This window comes from Schistocerca serialis, chromosome 2 (assembly GCF_023864345.2).
Source record: "Schistocerca serialis cubense isolate TAMUIC-IGC-003099 chromosome 2, iqSchSeri2.2, whole genome shotgun sequence".
In the NCBI taxonomy this organism is placed as follows: Eukaryota; Metazoa; Arthropoda; class Insecta; order Orthoptera; family Acrididae; genus Schistocerca; species Schistocerca serialis.
Genome location: NC_064639.1, coordinates 1048539445 through 1048556936, shown reverse-complemented (window position 1 = coordinate 1048556936; position 17492 = coordinate 1048539445). Strand labels below are relative to the sequence as shown.

At 38.8% G+C, this 17492-nt stretch overlaps 1 protein-coding gene across 1 annotated transcript in view; it reads right to left on the bottom strand.

Annotated features, from left to right (window-relative positions):
• The window catches only part of LOC126456616 (protein IWS1 homolog), a 119106-nt gene that overhangs the window by 30368 nt on the left and 71246 nt on the right, over positions 1-17492 (bottom strand). The gene's annotated exons all lie outside the window — the stretch shown is intronic.

Below are 17492 nucleotides of genomic sequence, written 5' to 3'. Positions count from 1 at the left end.
AAAGTCCATGTTCTCCAAATTCATCGTCCTCCAGCCAGTAAAATTTTTCAAGTGCACATTTCATGTAGTTGAAGATCATAAAATTTATACTCCTCTTACAATAAACTGAACAAAACAGGACTCATATGCCTCTAAAGGTTCTGAGAGCCCAATTGCAGGATCACACAAACTGCCAGTTACGTAACTTTAATGGAGAATAAATAATTCTCTCTTCCATTAAAGTTCATTGCTACATGCAAGTGTCTCCTTGCACCTCAAACACTGAAGTTCAAGATGCATTTATATGCTAAGTAGCCACCAAAATATGCAACTGACACTGTTTAGAAGAAATGTCTTTCTGAGCGGAAGAAAGATACTCTTCAGCCTTGATGGTACTTCCTCCTCCACCCAGAGAGGCAGGATTTCCACGTTTCCAGAGCTCTCCAACAGATGAGGTTCACCATCTTCCTTTTCCAATTCACAACTGTTCAATAACAGTACCTGATTAATGTCATCCTCAAAGTTTGAAGTGACAGAAAGTTTTATAAGTGAGTTAATAATGCTCGTCAGGAACAAGAATTTCAGTGTTCTTGCTGCTGGGTTCCAGTTGTAACTTCTTTTCTGACAGCACACTGAAATTAAATTCTCTACAGCATCTTGGTTTCGACTGCTAGAAAGTAAACTTAATGATAACTGTTAGCTCTTCTTTATGAGGGAAAAAATACAACCTGAGCAATAGCATTACCAGTCTCTATCCAATAAAGCATGATGGTGGTGTGATTCTATCTGTCTGTTTGTCAATTTTATTTACAGTACTTGAAACTTCTTTTGCCTTTTCTGTTGTTTCCATTATTACGGGGTATTGTTCTAGACACTGCATATCTATATGTACCAGAGGAAAATGCTGTCCGGCATATTCATTCTCTGGTATTTGCTATAACAGCTCTTAATTTTCAAATTTTGTGCAGACCTTAAATATTTTGATTTCCATATCTTTACATAATTCAGTGCACATTCGAAGTGTGAAACAATTCTTGTTCTGTCATGTTCCCTTTTGTCCACTTCTGACTGAATGCTTGTGGAACAGACACCAAGTAACACAGAATATACACGCAGACAAGAAAAGATTTCTGGCATTTTCCCCAGATTTCGCAATTAAAAATACTTTCTTCTCCTGGGCGAAAATATAATTTTCCCCAGGTGAAAGTACATTTTTTTCCATGTTAAGTGACAACATACTTCCCCTCAGAGCTGTAAAACTTGTCAAGCCTTTGAATGTCAAAAGATTTTAGACGTTGGATAGAACTTCTCAGCATTTTATGGAATGAAACCCAATAAAAACAACACATTTTGGAAAGATCTTTGATGTGTAGCAACATGTATGCTGGATAGATACATATTATAGAAGTATAAATACAAATTCTATCAACTATAGCATGGTAGCTTCTGAAGCATTGGACTCTAGAGTGTGATGTGCTCTTGTTAGCCACTCGTAGCTCATGTCAGGTGATCTCATCAGCCAATGACAGCAAATATTTAGGGCATAAGATGTGATGAAGTCAGCCAATAGCAACATCATTGTCAAGTAGTGCAAACACACAAATATCAGATGCAAATCAACCAACGAAACAAGAGAGGAAATAGCAGCAAATTGACCCACTTTTCCAGCTCCATATTATGTAAAAATCAACACCTATTTCTTTCAGGCACTGTTTATAATGTATATGTTTTACAGATTTTTTGTTGATATCAGCTAATGCTTTTAAATAATGGCATAAATAGCTGGTCTTCTAGGCCTGAAATTTTTCTAAGCGGTTGGTCCTCCAAATGGTAAGCTTAGAATGAGATTCAAGTGCTCCAGGATTTAAGAAATTCATCATACATTCTCAAAAGTAACAAAATTCATCTTTGTTAAAAGGAAATTTACTTTGAAAATAACACTTCTCAAATCAGCATTCGTAATATTTTCCTGCGACCTGTTAGAAATGTGACAACATGCTCACTCAAAGTACTTTGTTGTTACAATGTATTGTATAGTCTTCATCCTGAAGCGGTCGACCCATTTTGCTGTCGGCAAATGCTTGTGTGTTGTTGTAAATGGCACATTTTCTTTGCAACTAAAGTTTTATTTTGGTGGTGTTCTCTTGTTTAAGTTTTGTTGCCGTAGTATTATTCAGGAGTAGTGGGCTGAAGTAAAATTCTTAGTTAAGAGTATCAGTTCTTACCAGTCGAAACTACAAAAATTTATCTGAGAACTCAATTAATGAAAAATTCCTGGAATTCTAAAAAATTACCAAGATCTGACCACACAAAAAAATTCCTGGTTTTTTTTCTGGGGCATATACGTCTTTTAATAGGAGAGAATGGCAGAGAGCGCTGATGAGTTGCTCACTCATGCCTGGTTTCTACCAGAGTGAACGAGAATACTTGCTGGTGTAGGTAGTGGGTGAGTGCAAGAAAACATTTGATCATGTTTGGTACGCATTAGCTGGTGTTTGCTCATGTTCAGATGGTTGTTGGTCTTTCAGCAAAGAATCAAAGGAACTCATATCTTCTCCGCTTCGGCACTAAGATCGCAGAGAGAACTCGTGCTTGTGTGTATGAGCTGATGATATTAATATTTAAGATTATAGCTGTACACAAGATACTCGATTTGTCCATGTAATATGAATATTAATTTTAGTACTTGGATTGCAACTGTCACTTGCTATCACTGGAAAAGCCGGTTCTACTGTATGTGGTCAATGGCATTAAAGAATCTGAATCTGTTTGTTGTCAGATATTAATGCTCTGCTTTTAAATTTCCCCTTTAAGTGTAATGGGAAGCCTGTGAAATGCATCAACTGATGTGTCTGAAAGTTTTGGAATAATATTAAAGAAGGCTGGAGCCGCAATTCAATTTCAACTGCATTACCTCCACTCGTTCCATGATTACATACAAATTCAGACCCCAACATACGTATTTTCCTACTCCATTTTTTGCTTGCTTTGTCAAAAGCAGCGGGAAAAATAATCCTAACTCACTATTAAAGATTTAAATTGTAGTTATAACTAGAGACATTATTGTGTGAAAGCTGTGTGAGGAGTATTACGGAAGAAGGAAATAAAAATACACAGTGTTAGTAGAGTTGGCACATTATGCTCATTCTCTTGTTTCTCCTCCCTTCCCTTTGGTGTAAACGCTTGTTCACAGGTATAAACAAATGGTAGTCAACACCAGCAAATAGTCTATGAATGCCCATTCACTTGTACACTTCCATTCACTGCTATGTAAACCAAGGTTTACACTTGTTCACACATATTCGCTTCCATTTTCTCCCGAATACAGCAGGCTTTAGAACTAGGAAATGGTATCATATGACGATTTTTCCTTTGTTGGGAATCTCAGTCATAACATACTTTTTAAATGAAGTCATTGCCACCACTTGACTGTAACTTTTTATCATACACTTATTTCAATGTTCGGCTGTAGAGCCATTTTCAAATGCACTGTGAAAACTGAAGTAATGCTCCTTAAATTGTCTTTATCAAATGTTACTAAATTATGCCTCTCACTTCACTATCCATATGTTTTATTGGTTTCAGATTTCACCCTGCACTTGAAAATGGTTCTACAGCTGAAACTGCGATAGTGAAATAAATGAATAATTAAAAAAACAACTGGCGGTAATGTTTTTCTTTAAAGATGATATCATACGGAAGTGTGGCTGCCACATGATATGAACACCTAAGAGCAACAATATTTAGACGGAATCTAGTTATTAGGGCCCTTCATTAGTTCTTATGTATCACGAATATTTTCAATCATTAGAATTCAAAATCAGCTTCCTTAACCTTTCTTCATCTTTGAGAGGAAATCTGAACATTTTTAGTTCACAACTTGTTCATCTGCTCCTTCCACAGTTAATGTACTCGCTGGCACTTAACCTGATGACTCCATCCACTGACGACGCTTTGTACGCAGGGTGTATACGTGGACAAGAAAAAGAAATCCCGGATTTTTCATGGATTTCCTGGTTAAAAATACACTTTTTTCCCCAGTGAAAACACACTTCGTCTGTGTCAAGGGATAGTATACTTTCCCTCTGGACTGTAAAACTTATAAATCCTATGAATGGTTAAAGTTTTATACACCGGTGTAGAACCTTCCAGCACTTTAGAGAGAGAGAGAGAGAGAGAGAGAGAGAGAGAGAGAGAGAGAGAGAGAGAGAGAACCACTGCATATTTTCCTCATATTTTTGTATTACGAAAGTATAAATTCGAATTCCACCAAACACAGCACATTTGTTTCCGTAGCATTGAAATCGAGATTGTGATGTGCCTACAGTGGTAATCATAGCTCATAGCAATGACAGCAGATATTCAGAACTTAGGCACGTGATTTAGTCAACATAACTATTAAGTAGCGCGAACACAAATTGGAAACGTTTATTGTTTGAATTAATATACATAGTGTACATATAGTATACATATAATATTGGTCTTTTTTTGTGTTACACTTTAAGATACACAACACAAATGTGCCAATAAAAATTTAAATAATGAATAAATGTCTGGTTATCACTGTTAGCATTCAACTGCGATTCTTATACACATATTTTAACAGTGCGTCAACAACTAGTCCACAACAGCTCCCGAGCCAGCACAGTGCGACAGCATATTTGGTAGCTGTGGGACGGCCATCGACTTGTGTCAACAACTTCGATGTAAGACGAGGACCCACAGTCCATTATACTTTTAATTCTGTTTTACTCTATGGACTTCCCAACTATTTGTGACGGTATTTTGTCTTTTTAGTCCATTTAATTTCATGACATAGATTTTACAACCTGATGTGGGAGCATTGTCTCTTGAAACGCGTTGTTAAAATATGTGTATAGGAATCGCGGTTGAATGCCAACAGTGATAACCAGTATAACGACAACTGCTACCTCGACTCCATAATGGATTATATTAAAAAAGAATAAATGACTGGTCTCCTGGGCTCGAAATTCTTCTGAGTGCCTGGTCCTCAAAGTGTTAAGTTCTAAATGAGAGTCGAATGCTCTGAGACTTAAGAAATTCATCCAACATCTCATACGTAACATCATTCATCTTGCATAAAAGGAAATTTATTTTGAAACTTTATTTTCGCGCAACCTGTTAGAAACAGGTTCGTTTCAGGAACTGCCAGAGAGCGTCAGAAAGCAGGCGTTACTGCACGTGCACAGCTACGATGATATAGGAAGCCTGTATGTTCGTACGAACTTACATTATGTCATAAAAGAAAGAAGACTTCAGAGGCTACTCCAAGAGCATCGGAATTTGGTAAACCATACTAAAATGCATAAGTCGGCTTAAAGTGCACATTTGTATGTCCAGATACACATTGAAGTAGACCCCAACCTGGTATTAAGGTTTTCTGTGTGGTCTTCGGGACTTGAATTTTCTTGGAGGACCACTATTGTATTATCTCATGTTAGGTTCTTTATTATGGCTTAATGCCATACGAGCCAGAAGATGAAAAAGTGCAGTTGAAATTCAGTGAACAGTTGAAACTAGCTAACAGTTTGAACTGAAACACTTTGTTACAAATAAATTGACACCCTCTGCGGAAAAGATTAAAAAAAGCCAAATTTCTTTAGCAAACTGACAAAAATAACTTCATTGTTCTGCAAGGCACTTAATGCTCAACAGCAAAAAACGTGGAAATAAAATAAAATCAGAAAACAAATAATAACAATTTTAGCCTTCTGTAATTATGTAAATGTATTTTAATTCACTTGATAGCTCCCAGCCACATTGTTTTAATTTGATGTGAGAGCTTGAAACAAACAGGAAACAGCAAAATCACGTAACAACCACATTTGAAGTAGCCAGAAGCTGGAGAAGGTACTGCTCATGCACAACCCAACGATGCATGCGATTGAGCCCACTGGAAAGTGCTCAAATGAACCTAATGCAAACATTTGTGACGTCATGCTCATCATAAGCAGTTTGTTGTTATGAAGTATTGCACAGTCTTCGCCCGAAAGCCTTTGACACATTTTGATGTTTACAGATGTTAAGAGTATCCGTTCTTACCAGCCAAAATTACAAAAAGTTAACTGAAAACTAAACACTGAAAAATTCCCTGCTTTTTTCCAGTTTTCTCCTGGATGAAAAAATTCCTGAGTTTTTCTTGGATTTCCCGGTTGTCCAAGAGCATATACACCCTGGTAAGAAACACCTGTCCTTCACAGATGCCAGACAGTGACAAGCGAATTGGGGTTGCTTGTGCTCTGGCAACGTTGCTCCAAGTTTCACTGAACAGAATGCCATCTAGTCATTGATGCAACAAGTAAGGGTCTGGTAGCGTTACCGCCTGATGGCTTTCCCTGATGAAGGTTGCCTGTGAGAGCACGAGGACAGTCTACCCGTCACATGTCAATCTTAAAGCACTCAATCATGATACACTGAGATAAATTTAGACGGTTTAAACGTTGTGAATCCTTAACATCTTGGAAGAACTTGAAATTTACAACCATAAAAAGTGAGATCCGAAACGAGTCCTGAATTAGCAGAGCAAATTCAAACATAATGCCCATTTTAACATATATGACGAGTTCTCTAATGTGATGATTGTTGCATATGGATGTCCAAGGCAACAACTGAGAGAAAGTGGTGCGGTGGGATAGCTGGAATGTACAGGGTGACACAAAAAGACGGAAACAGTCCAGTAAAACTAGACGTGATGAAGGAATGAAATTGCATTCACAGTAATTAAAACCTTACAACTTTGCCATTTATGAAACACTGATGGCATTTATCATTTTTTAGAAATTATGTCCTTTAGATGGCGTCCTCCTGTGCAAATACATCTGTGAAATCTGCTGTTGAGATTCCTCATTGACCGCTGCAACATCTCTGCTGCGATACTGCTAATTGCATCCCGAATTCTCCGTTTTAACTCAACCAGGGTTCTTTGACTTTGCTTTGAGGTAGCCCCACAAGAAAAAAATCACAAACGGATAAATCTGGCGATCTAGGGGACCAGGGAATGTTACCAAATCATGAGATAACGTGGTTGCCAAACAATTCTCGCAAATATGTCATTGATTGCCGTGCAGTGTGTAATGTCGCTCCGCCCTACTGAAACCAGGATTTCTGAATGCTTGGAAAGTTGTTCAATACAGGTGTAACGAAAGTTTGTAACATCTCCATATAACAATTGGAGGTTGACAGTTATTTTGCTTCCCTGTCCAAAAAATACGGTCCAATAATCCCATGTGATGAAACACCACACCATACTGTCACTTTACTAACTAGTGTGTAAAGGGCACTCATGAACGTCATTAGAATTTGTGTTTGCCCAGTAACAGTAGTTCTGTTTATTCACATAACCTGTTAAATGAAAATGTGCCTTATCTGACATCCACAACTTATACAAGTTGTGGAAATTCATCAACAGTGTTTATTTTTGTCATCATTTGTTGACAGAATCCTAGTCGTAAACGGTAATCGTTGTCCTTCGATTGTTGCACCATTTGTAGTGTGTATGGATGAAATTTTAAATCAAGATGAAAAATTCTGTGAACACTCTCCCTGGACATTCCAACCACTGCTGCTTGCTTACAAATTGAACACCGTGGTATCCATAAGACAGACTCGCGTAAAACATCAATGTCCACTAGAGAACGTGCACTTCTTGGTCGTCCTGTTGGTTTCTTCTTGTGGGTGGGTCCAGTCTCTTCAAAGTTAGTAATCCAACATTTTATCGCGCGTTTCAACGGAACGGCATCATGACGACGTAAATTATAAAAACATAGAAACGCCCTCTGCGCTGCTACAAAACTACCACTGTTTTTATAAAACATTTTTATGGATAATGCATGCTGTTGTCTGTTCCACTGACCCTTGATTACTGAAATGGTGAACTGTTTACTCGCTAACTATCACAAACCCGCAGTGCTACCACCTGCCCATGGCTGCCCCTACTCATTTTAAACATTCCCGTTATTCTGTGTATGTGCTGCCCCTGACATCAGCAAAGAATGTTCTTGCAATGCCCTCTGCCCATAGCAGCAGTCAGCAAGCAACTAGTCAGCTCGCCACACAATGCCAAAATAGTGACTACATGAGTAAGCAAGTCCCGTTGTAGACAGGCCTACAGCAATGCCACATCCTCTTTTAAAGTGTGAGCACTTTATGAAGTTTTTATAAAGTCTTTAAAAATTATTGTTAATTCAGTAAGGATGTATATCTTTTATTCAAAGGTGACAAATTTACCAGACACCACCTGTCAGCAGTAGCATTATGGGCTATGTTAATAATGTGCATTCTACCAAATCACGATTTTATTATGTGATATAGCATGTAAATTTGCTGATAGTTGGGCTAGTTACTTTTGTAACCAATACATGCAGGTACGTTCTGGTGCATTTAATTTTGAAATGGTATGGTAACATTTTGTATTTCGCCGAGTATTTGCTAATTAGTTATTTTACTGTTGTTGACATAGTTAAGGATGGTTCATGTTGAAGCAAAACCAGTCATTTAAAAGATTAATGCAAACAAGACAGATAATAAATCTGTTTGAAACTCCCATTAGGTCACTGCATATTTCTTTTCCATGTGTTCTTGATGATTTTTAAATTATGAATATTTCTTTATGAAAATTATTTTCAGTTAAACCAACAGTATTATTGTCATCACTACCCAGGAAATTACTCTGTGATTAATAAAATTTTTAATTCCTGCTTGAATATGAAAGTAGCTGTTTAGTGTAACTGTCATATATGTGCTACCCACAAAACAGGATTAAATACAGGGGGGAAAAATTATAGTAATTTTGAGTGGTCCAAGAACAAGTAGGATGCTTACACCTTCCTCTATTACACTGTGACTAAAAACCTGTAGAGATTGTGTGAGATTACATCAAACAATGGATAATTAGAAACATGGGTATACAAAGACAATTGGAACTGCAGTAATGGCTGACGAGTGTCTAAAAACTTTTAGAATCCATGTCATATTGAACTGCAACAAGGGAAACTTATTCAAAGATAGAGAAACACATTAAACATATTAAAAATGGGGTTTTGTAATTTTATGAGACATTTAATGCCCATACTGACAGCTACAAAAGTTAGCCACTAATAAATCTGTTTGTTGTTGTTGTGGTCTTCAGTCCTGAGACTGGTTTGATGCAGCTCTCCATGCTACTCTATCCTGTGCAAGCTACTTCATCTCCCAGTACCTACTGCAACCTACATCCTTCTGAATCTGCTTAGTGTATTCATCTCTTGGTCTCCCTCTACGATTTTTACCCTCCACGCTGCCCTCCAATGCTAAATTTGTGATCCCTTGATGCCTCAAAACATGTCCTACCAACCGATCCCTTCTTCTAGTCAAGTTGTGCCACAAACTTCTCTTCTCCCCAATCCTATTCAATACCTCCTCATTAGTTACGTGATCTACCCACCTTATCTTCAGCATTCTTCTGTAGCACCACATTTCAAAAGCTTCTATTCTCTTCTTGTCCATACTAGTTATCGTCCATGTTTCACTTCCATACATGGCTACACTCCATACAAATACTTTCAGAAACGACTTCCTGACACTTAAATCTATACTCGATGTTAACAAATTTCTCTTCTTCAGAAACGCTTTCCTTGCCATTGCCAGTCTACATTTTATATCCTCTCTACTACGACCATCATCAGTTATACTACTCCCTAAATAGCAAAACTCCTTTACTACTTTAAGTGTCTCATTTCCTAATCTAATTCCCTCAGCATCACCCGATTTAATTTGACTACATTCCATTACCCTTGTTTTGCTTTTGTTGATGTTCATCTTATATCCTCCTTCCAAGACACTGTCCATTCCGTTCAACTGCTCTTCCAAGTCCTTTGCCGTCTCTGACAGAATTACAATGTCATCGGCGAACCTCAAAGTTTTTACTTCTTCTCCATGAATTTTAATACCTACTCCGAATTTTTCTTTTGTTTCCTTTACTGCTTGCTCAATATACAGATTGAATAACATCGGGGAGAGGCTACAACCCTGTCTCACTCCCTTCCCAACCACTGTTTCCCTTTCATGCCCCTCGACTCTTATAACAGCCATCTGGTTTCTGTACAAATTGTAAATAGCCTTTCGCTCCCTGTATTTTACCCCTGCCACCTTTAGAATGTGAAAGAGAGTATTCCAGTCAACATTGTCAAAAGCTTTCTCTAAGTCTACAAATGCTAGAAACGTAGGTTTGCCTTTTCTTAATCTTTCTTCTAAGATAATTCGTAAGGTTAGTATTGCCTCACGTGTTCAAACATTTCTACGAAATCCAAACTGATCTTCCCCGAGGTCCGCTTCTACCAGTTTTTCCATTCGTCTGTAAAGAATTCGCGTTAGTATTTTGCAGCTGTGACTTATCAAACTGATAGTTCGGTAATTTTCACATCTGTCAACACCTGCTTTCTTTGGGATTGGAATTATTATATTCTTCTTGAAGTCTGAGGGTATTTCACCTGTCTCATACATCTTGCTCAGCAGATGGTAGAGTTTTGTCAGGACTGGCTCTCCCAAGGCTGTCAGTAGTTCTAATAGAATGTTGTCTACTCCCGGGGCCTCGTTTCGACTTAGAGGTCTTTCAGTGCTCTGTCAAACTCTTGATGCAGTATCGTATCTCCCATTTCATCTCCATCTACATCCTCTTCCATTTCCATAATATTGTCCTCAAGTACATCGCCCTTGTATAAACCCTCTATATACTCCTTCCACCTTTCTGCCTTCCCTTCTTTGCTTAGAACTGGGTTGCCATCTGAGCTCTTGATATTCGTACAAGTGGTTCTCTTCTCTCCAAAGGTCTCTTTAATTTTCCTGTAGGCAGTATCTATCTTACCCCTAGTGAGACAAGCCTCTACATCCTTACATTTGCCCTCTAGCCATCCCTGCTTAGCCATTTTGCACTTCCTGTCGATCTCATTTTTGAGACGTTTGTATTCCTTTTTGCCTGCTTCATTTACTGCATTTTTATATTTTCTCCTTTCATCAATTAAATTCAATATTTCTTCTATTCCCAAGGATTTCTATTAGCCCTCGTCTTTTTACCTACTGGATCCTCTGCTGCTTTCACTACTTCATCCCTCAGAGCTACCCATTTTTCTTCTACTGTATTTCTTTCCCCCATTCCTGTCAATTGTTCCCTTATGCTCTCCCTGAAACTCTCTACAACCTCTCGTTCTTTCAGTTTATCCAGGTCCCATCTCCTTAAATTCTCACCTTTTTGCAGTTTCTTCAGTTTCAATCTGCAGTTCATAACCAAGAGATTGTGGTCAGAATCCATATTTGCCCCTGGAAATGTCTTACAATTTAAAACCTGGTTCCTAAATCTCTGTCTTACCATTATATAATCTATCTGATACCTTTTAGTATCTCCAGGATTCTTCCAGGTATACAACCTTCTTTTATGATTCTTGAACCAAGTGTTAGCTATGATTAAGTTATGCTCTGTGCAAAATTCTACAAGGCGGCTTCCTCTTTCATTTCTTCCCCCCCAATCCATATTCACCTACTATGTTTCCTTCTCTCCCTTTTCCTACTGATGGATTCCAGTCACCCATCACTATTAAATTTTCGTCTCCCTTCACTACCTGAATAATTTCTTTTATCTCGTCATACATTTCATCAATTTCTTCATCATCTGCAGAGCTAGTTGGCATATAAACTTGTACTACTGTAGTAGGCATGGGCTTTGTGTCTATCTTGGCCACAATAATGCGTTCACTATGCTGTTTGTAGTAGCTAACCCGCACTCCTATTTTTTTATTCATTATTAAACCTACTCCTGCATTACCTCTATTTGATTTTGTATTTATAACCCAGTTATCACCTGACCAAAAGTCTTGTTCCTCCTGCCACCGAACTTCACTAATTCCCACTATATCTAACTTTAACCTATCCATTTCCCTTTTTAAATTTTCTAACCTACCTGCCCGATTAAGGGATCTGACATTCCATGCTCCGATCCGTAGAACGCCAGTTTTCTTTCTCCTGATAACGACGTCCTCTTGAGTAGTCCCCGCCCGGAGATCCGAATGGGGGACTATTTTACCTCCGGAATATTTTACCCAAGAGGACGCCATCATCATTTAATCATACAGTAAAGCTGCATGTCCTCGGGAAAAATTACGGCTGTAGTTTCCCCTTGCTTTCAGCCGTTCGCAGTGCCAGCACAGCAAGGCCGTTTTGGTTAATGTTACAAGGCCAGATCAGTCAGTCATCCAGACTGTTGCCCCTGCAACTACTGAAAACGCTGCTGCCCCTCTTCAGGAACAACATGTTTGTCTGGTCTCTCAACAGATACCCCTCCGTTGTGGTTGCACCTACGGTACGGCCATCTGTATCGCTGAGGCACGCAATCCTCCCCACCAATGGCAAGGTCCATGGTTCATGGGGGGAATAAATCTGTTAAGGTCTCTGAAACTGAACTTTATCAGTAGCTAAACTTTTCATGGCTGCTGGCAAGTTATTGAAAAAGTGTGTTCCTGTATAATGAAAATCTTTCTAGACCAAAGTAAGTGACTTCGAATCTTTGAGATCAGTCTTCTTTCTAGTACTGATTCCACAAACTGAGTTGATGGCTTGAAAAAAAAAAAAAAAAAAAAAAAAAAAGAGAGATATTTATAATGCAAATTACATTAAGAAATAAATATATTGGGAAGCAGTAGTTAGTATCCCGAGCCCCTTAAAACACGCCTCTGCATGACCTCCTTGAGTTCACACCACAAATATTTCGTAATAAACGTTTTTGGACTATGAAAACTTTAGCTTAACTCAATCAGTTGTCCCAAAAAATTATCCCATATGACATTATGGAAATAAAGTAATTGAAGTATGTTTGATTTTTTATTTTTATATCACCTGTGTTCCACAACATCCGAATTGAAAACAGATTTGTTCTGGTGCTTCAGCAGTTCTGAGGTATGCTCCTCACAACTGAATATATTATCAGGCTGTAATACCAAGAATTTAACACTGTACAGTTCTTCCACCTGCTCAGCATCATATTTTAGGCATGTAATTGAGAGGAAGCATCTTACAAGTTCTAAATCGCAAGACTGCTTTTTTCAAGATTTTGTGACAAGAATTGGTTGGGAAACATCTATTAATGTCCATGAAAATGTCACTACCCAATTTTCTAAGACTATACTTGATTTACCATTTACCACTATGTTCGTATCATATATGAATGTAAAGGTTCTAAGATGGAACCTTGTGCAACACCACATGTAATTAGTTCCTTGTTGGATGATGCATAACTGCTTAAGACACACTTTTTTCTCCTGGAGACCCATTTCTTCCTGTCAAGAGTTATACGATTTGAACCATTTTGCAGCACTTACAGTTAAGCTGTAATATTCTAATTCACTAAAAGGATATTGTGATTCACACAATCAAATGTATTTGACAGTTCACAAAATATACCTGTAGCCTTCAACTTAGTGTCTAATGAATTAAGTGCATCTTCACTTGGCCCTCTCAATGTCAGAACCCTTCAGAAATCCAGTATGTGACTTCAACAATAAATAACATATTGTCAGATGTTTAAGCAACTGATTGTACATCACCTTTTCTAAAAAAATTTCCAACAGCTGGCATAAGTGAAACTGAATGTAAATCTGACGGTATTTATGTTACCTCCTTTCTTAAACAGAGGCTTAATTTCAGTATACTTCAACCATCCAAGAAATGTTCCACTGGTAAGTGACTGCTTACACAAATAACTTATAATGTTAGTGAAATAATAAATACAATGTTTAAGTAACTTTGTTTATATTTTATCATAACCACTAGAATTTTTTGATGTTACAGTTTTTATGATGGACATTACATCAATTGCTGCAGTGAGAGCCATATTCATGTTACTGAAGTTATTTGTAATTTCTGGTCACATATTTCACGGCGGCATCTACTGAAGCAACAACCCCATCTTTTCATTACGAGTTATGAAATGCTTGTTAATAAGTTTTGCAAGACTATATCTGTTATCATTGTATCATTTCCTCTTAATGCTGTCTGCTCCTCTTCATCTATGGTTCTACCAGTATCCTCCTCCACTAATCGTATACTGTATTTTGTTATCTGACACAACTATCTTTCTCTTGTTTCAGTATTTTGCAGTATGTCTTGTAATGAGTTATAGAATCAACATCAAAGATGTTTCCGACTGACAGATAGAATTTTCTTTTGTCTTTCCTTGAATAATCTAGGGCTTGTTTGTAGATTCTGGCCTAATTTGGGTTTGTTTTGGGAGAAACTTTTACAAATACAGTAAGGACTTGATAAAATAATAATGTGTTGCATTTTTCATTCATGCACTGAGCAATGTATACATCACTCCAGTTCATGTCTTGGAACAGTTTCCCAAAATAATCAATTTGTGGCTTCCCGTCTAACATAACATAAAGGAGATGCCACTGACTATTGGTTTTGAATATAATTCTGTTCACTAGACCTTCCCATAAAGATAAGACCACCAGGACTAAAATTTTTTGATGTTGAAGTTTTTACGATGGACATTACTTCAATTTGCGCAGTAAGAGCCATATACATATTACCACTCCTGACAGTACCTCTCTCCCTTAGGTTTCCTGCTTGTAGCCCAACCAGTTTATCCTGCCCCTTCCCGTTGGGGTGGAGCCCATGCCTATAAAAAACCATCTACTAACAGAATCAATAGGAAGTACACCAATATAGTATGTGACCCTGCACCCAACAGAAGCAGACGCAGCCATTCTAACTCCATCTACTGACAGAACAGTTCAAGTGAGGTCACTCATGGCACCCCAGAACAGGTACGAACTCAACTCAACACTGTTATGTCATGACAGTGATGCAATCTTGTGTTCTTCCACTGACTCTTGATACAATAAACTGACACTGATGAAAAGCAATAACTGGAGGGAAAGACTACAGCTGTGATTCATTTTTTTTTTATTTCTCATTAAGTTTTATGACAACTGGATAATCTGATGTGGGATGTAACAATTACACAACAAATGACAATTCAGCATATAAGCCCAACAGAAATACTTGGTATTTTTAAAGAACTGCTTGTATTTTGAAGTTTTTATATTTATTTATTTTTCAGTTTTAAACATTATCATTCTCATATAATGTCCACATTCCTTATCTTTAAACAATCGTAAAAGAGAAGTTTTGGTAACTGGAATGTTATGTTATTTATTTTTATAAGGGGTGATCAAAAGTTTCCATTTGAGGATGTTGCTGCAGTTTATATACAATGTAGAATGACTTTGATGTGGGTACATAAGCACCAACATATTACCATGGGTTAATAGGGCATTGGTGTCTTTCAGACACGAGTGTAGTAAATGCAAAAATGTGAGCTATGGTGATATTATTACCATATGCATCCCAACAAGACGAACATGCTGTTATTCTTTTCCAGCTGCCAAAAGACAGACACCAGTGGACATCCATTGGTGAATGGAGAACATTTATAGGGTCAACACGTCTGTTGAAAACCACCTTTGTGGAACAGTGTGTCAAGTTTCATGCCATCTGCTGAAACATGATGCTCATCTTGTTCTTTGATTACTGGGGTCCATTGCTTATTTATTTCAAAGTACCTGGTGTCTCCATGACTGGGGAATGGCACTGCACAATGCAGGAGAAATTAAAGCATGCAATCAAAGTAAAAAGTCCACGAAAATTGCAACAAAGGGCACTGCTACTTCACGATAACACACATCCCCATACTGCAAATGTCGTAATATAGAAATTACGCCAACTCAAGTGGGAGACACTCAAGCACCCACGCTATAGTCCTGATCTCTCCCCAAGAGATTATCTATCACAAATTCCATCCCTCAAATAGGCCTTGATGGATCAACGATTCCTGTCGGATGGGGATATGCGGCAGATAGTTATGGACTACTTCCCGCAGCAGGACGCAGTATTTTACTAAATGGGTACCTTCAACTTGCTACATCGGTGATGACTGTTTCAATGCTCACAGCCTTTTTCCTGCCATTGAGATACTGATTCTGGACTGTCCTGCCCTTGAATAGAAACTTATTGATCACTCCTTACAGTTTCAAAACACTAAGATCGTTCTCTCTGTGGCTAGCATCAGGCACAACAATTCTTTCATCACAGATATACCCAAACCCATAAAATATGAGTACTGATTTTAAATACAGGTTCTTGGATACATGAAGACAACTTTTCACTGAGTTAATTACAGTAGGAAAGTTCTGGCAGAATGCAAATATTTTAGAAGTAAAAGAGACCATTCACCGGAAAGCAGAAGCACTGAGTCGTCATCTTGTGCGTGCGCCCACAAACATGGATTGCATGTGGACTGGGGTAGTTATTGTATGGGGAGGGTGGTGGGATAGAGAGATGGGAGGCACGAAGAGGGGTTGGGGCTGGGTAGCTAGCGCCTTGGAGGCAGGCAGCTGGGTTTTTGTGTGTGTGTGTGTGTGTGTGTGTGTGTGTGTGTGTGTGTGTGTGTTAGGGCGCAAAACTGCTATGGTCATTAGCGCCCGGTCCGTGACATAGGAAACAGTAAAAAACCGAAATTGAAAACCAGCAGCAATGGGAACGAAAGTCATAAAATTGGAGAAACTAAAAGCAGAAGGAAGGCTTAAAAATCCACTACAGAAAGGGGTTGGTTGTCCCCAAAAAAAGCTTCAAATGACTGACGTCATTTCACTGGCACTAATAAACTTGAGAACGCGGTCGGCTGAGCGCATGTCATCTGCTAAAATCGACGATATATCAGGCAATAGCTGTAGACGGGAGCGTAACGGATTAAAATAGGGGCACTCAATTAAAAGGTGTCTTACCGTCCACAGCTGAGAGCAGTGCGGACAGAGTGGGGGAGGATCGCCGCTTAAAAGATGTCGATGGCTAAAAAGACAGTGCCCTATCCGGAGTCTAGTTAAAATTACCTCCTCCCGACGATGCGTTCGGGAGGAAGAGGTCCAAGCACAAGGAAGAGCTTTCACGTCCCGCAATTTATTATGGGGAAGTGTCGACCAATGCGCATGCCATAAATGAACAACACGACGACATAAAACGCTCTGTAGATCAGCAAAGGGAATCGATTGAATAGCTGGCCGAAGAAGAGAGACTGCAGCCTTGGCTGCAATATCGGCCGCCTCATTTCCACAGATACCAACGTGTCCCGGGAGCCAGAGGAACGCCACCGAGACGCCCCCCAGGTGGAGCAAGCGCAGACAGTCCTGAATCCGGTGGACCAGAGGGTGCACAGGATAAAGAGCTTGGAGACTGAGGAGAGAGCTGAGAGAATCTGAGCAGATAACGTATTGTATCCGCTGATGGCGGCGGATGTAGTGGACAGCCTGGAGAACAGCGTAAAGCTCCGCAGTATAAACCGAACACTGGTCGGGAAGCCGAAAGTGATTTGGGGTGTCGCCAACAATATAGGCACTCCCTACACCTAACGATGTTTTCGAGCCGTCGGTGTAAATAAATGTGGCGTCCGTCATTTGTGCACATAG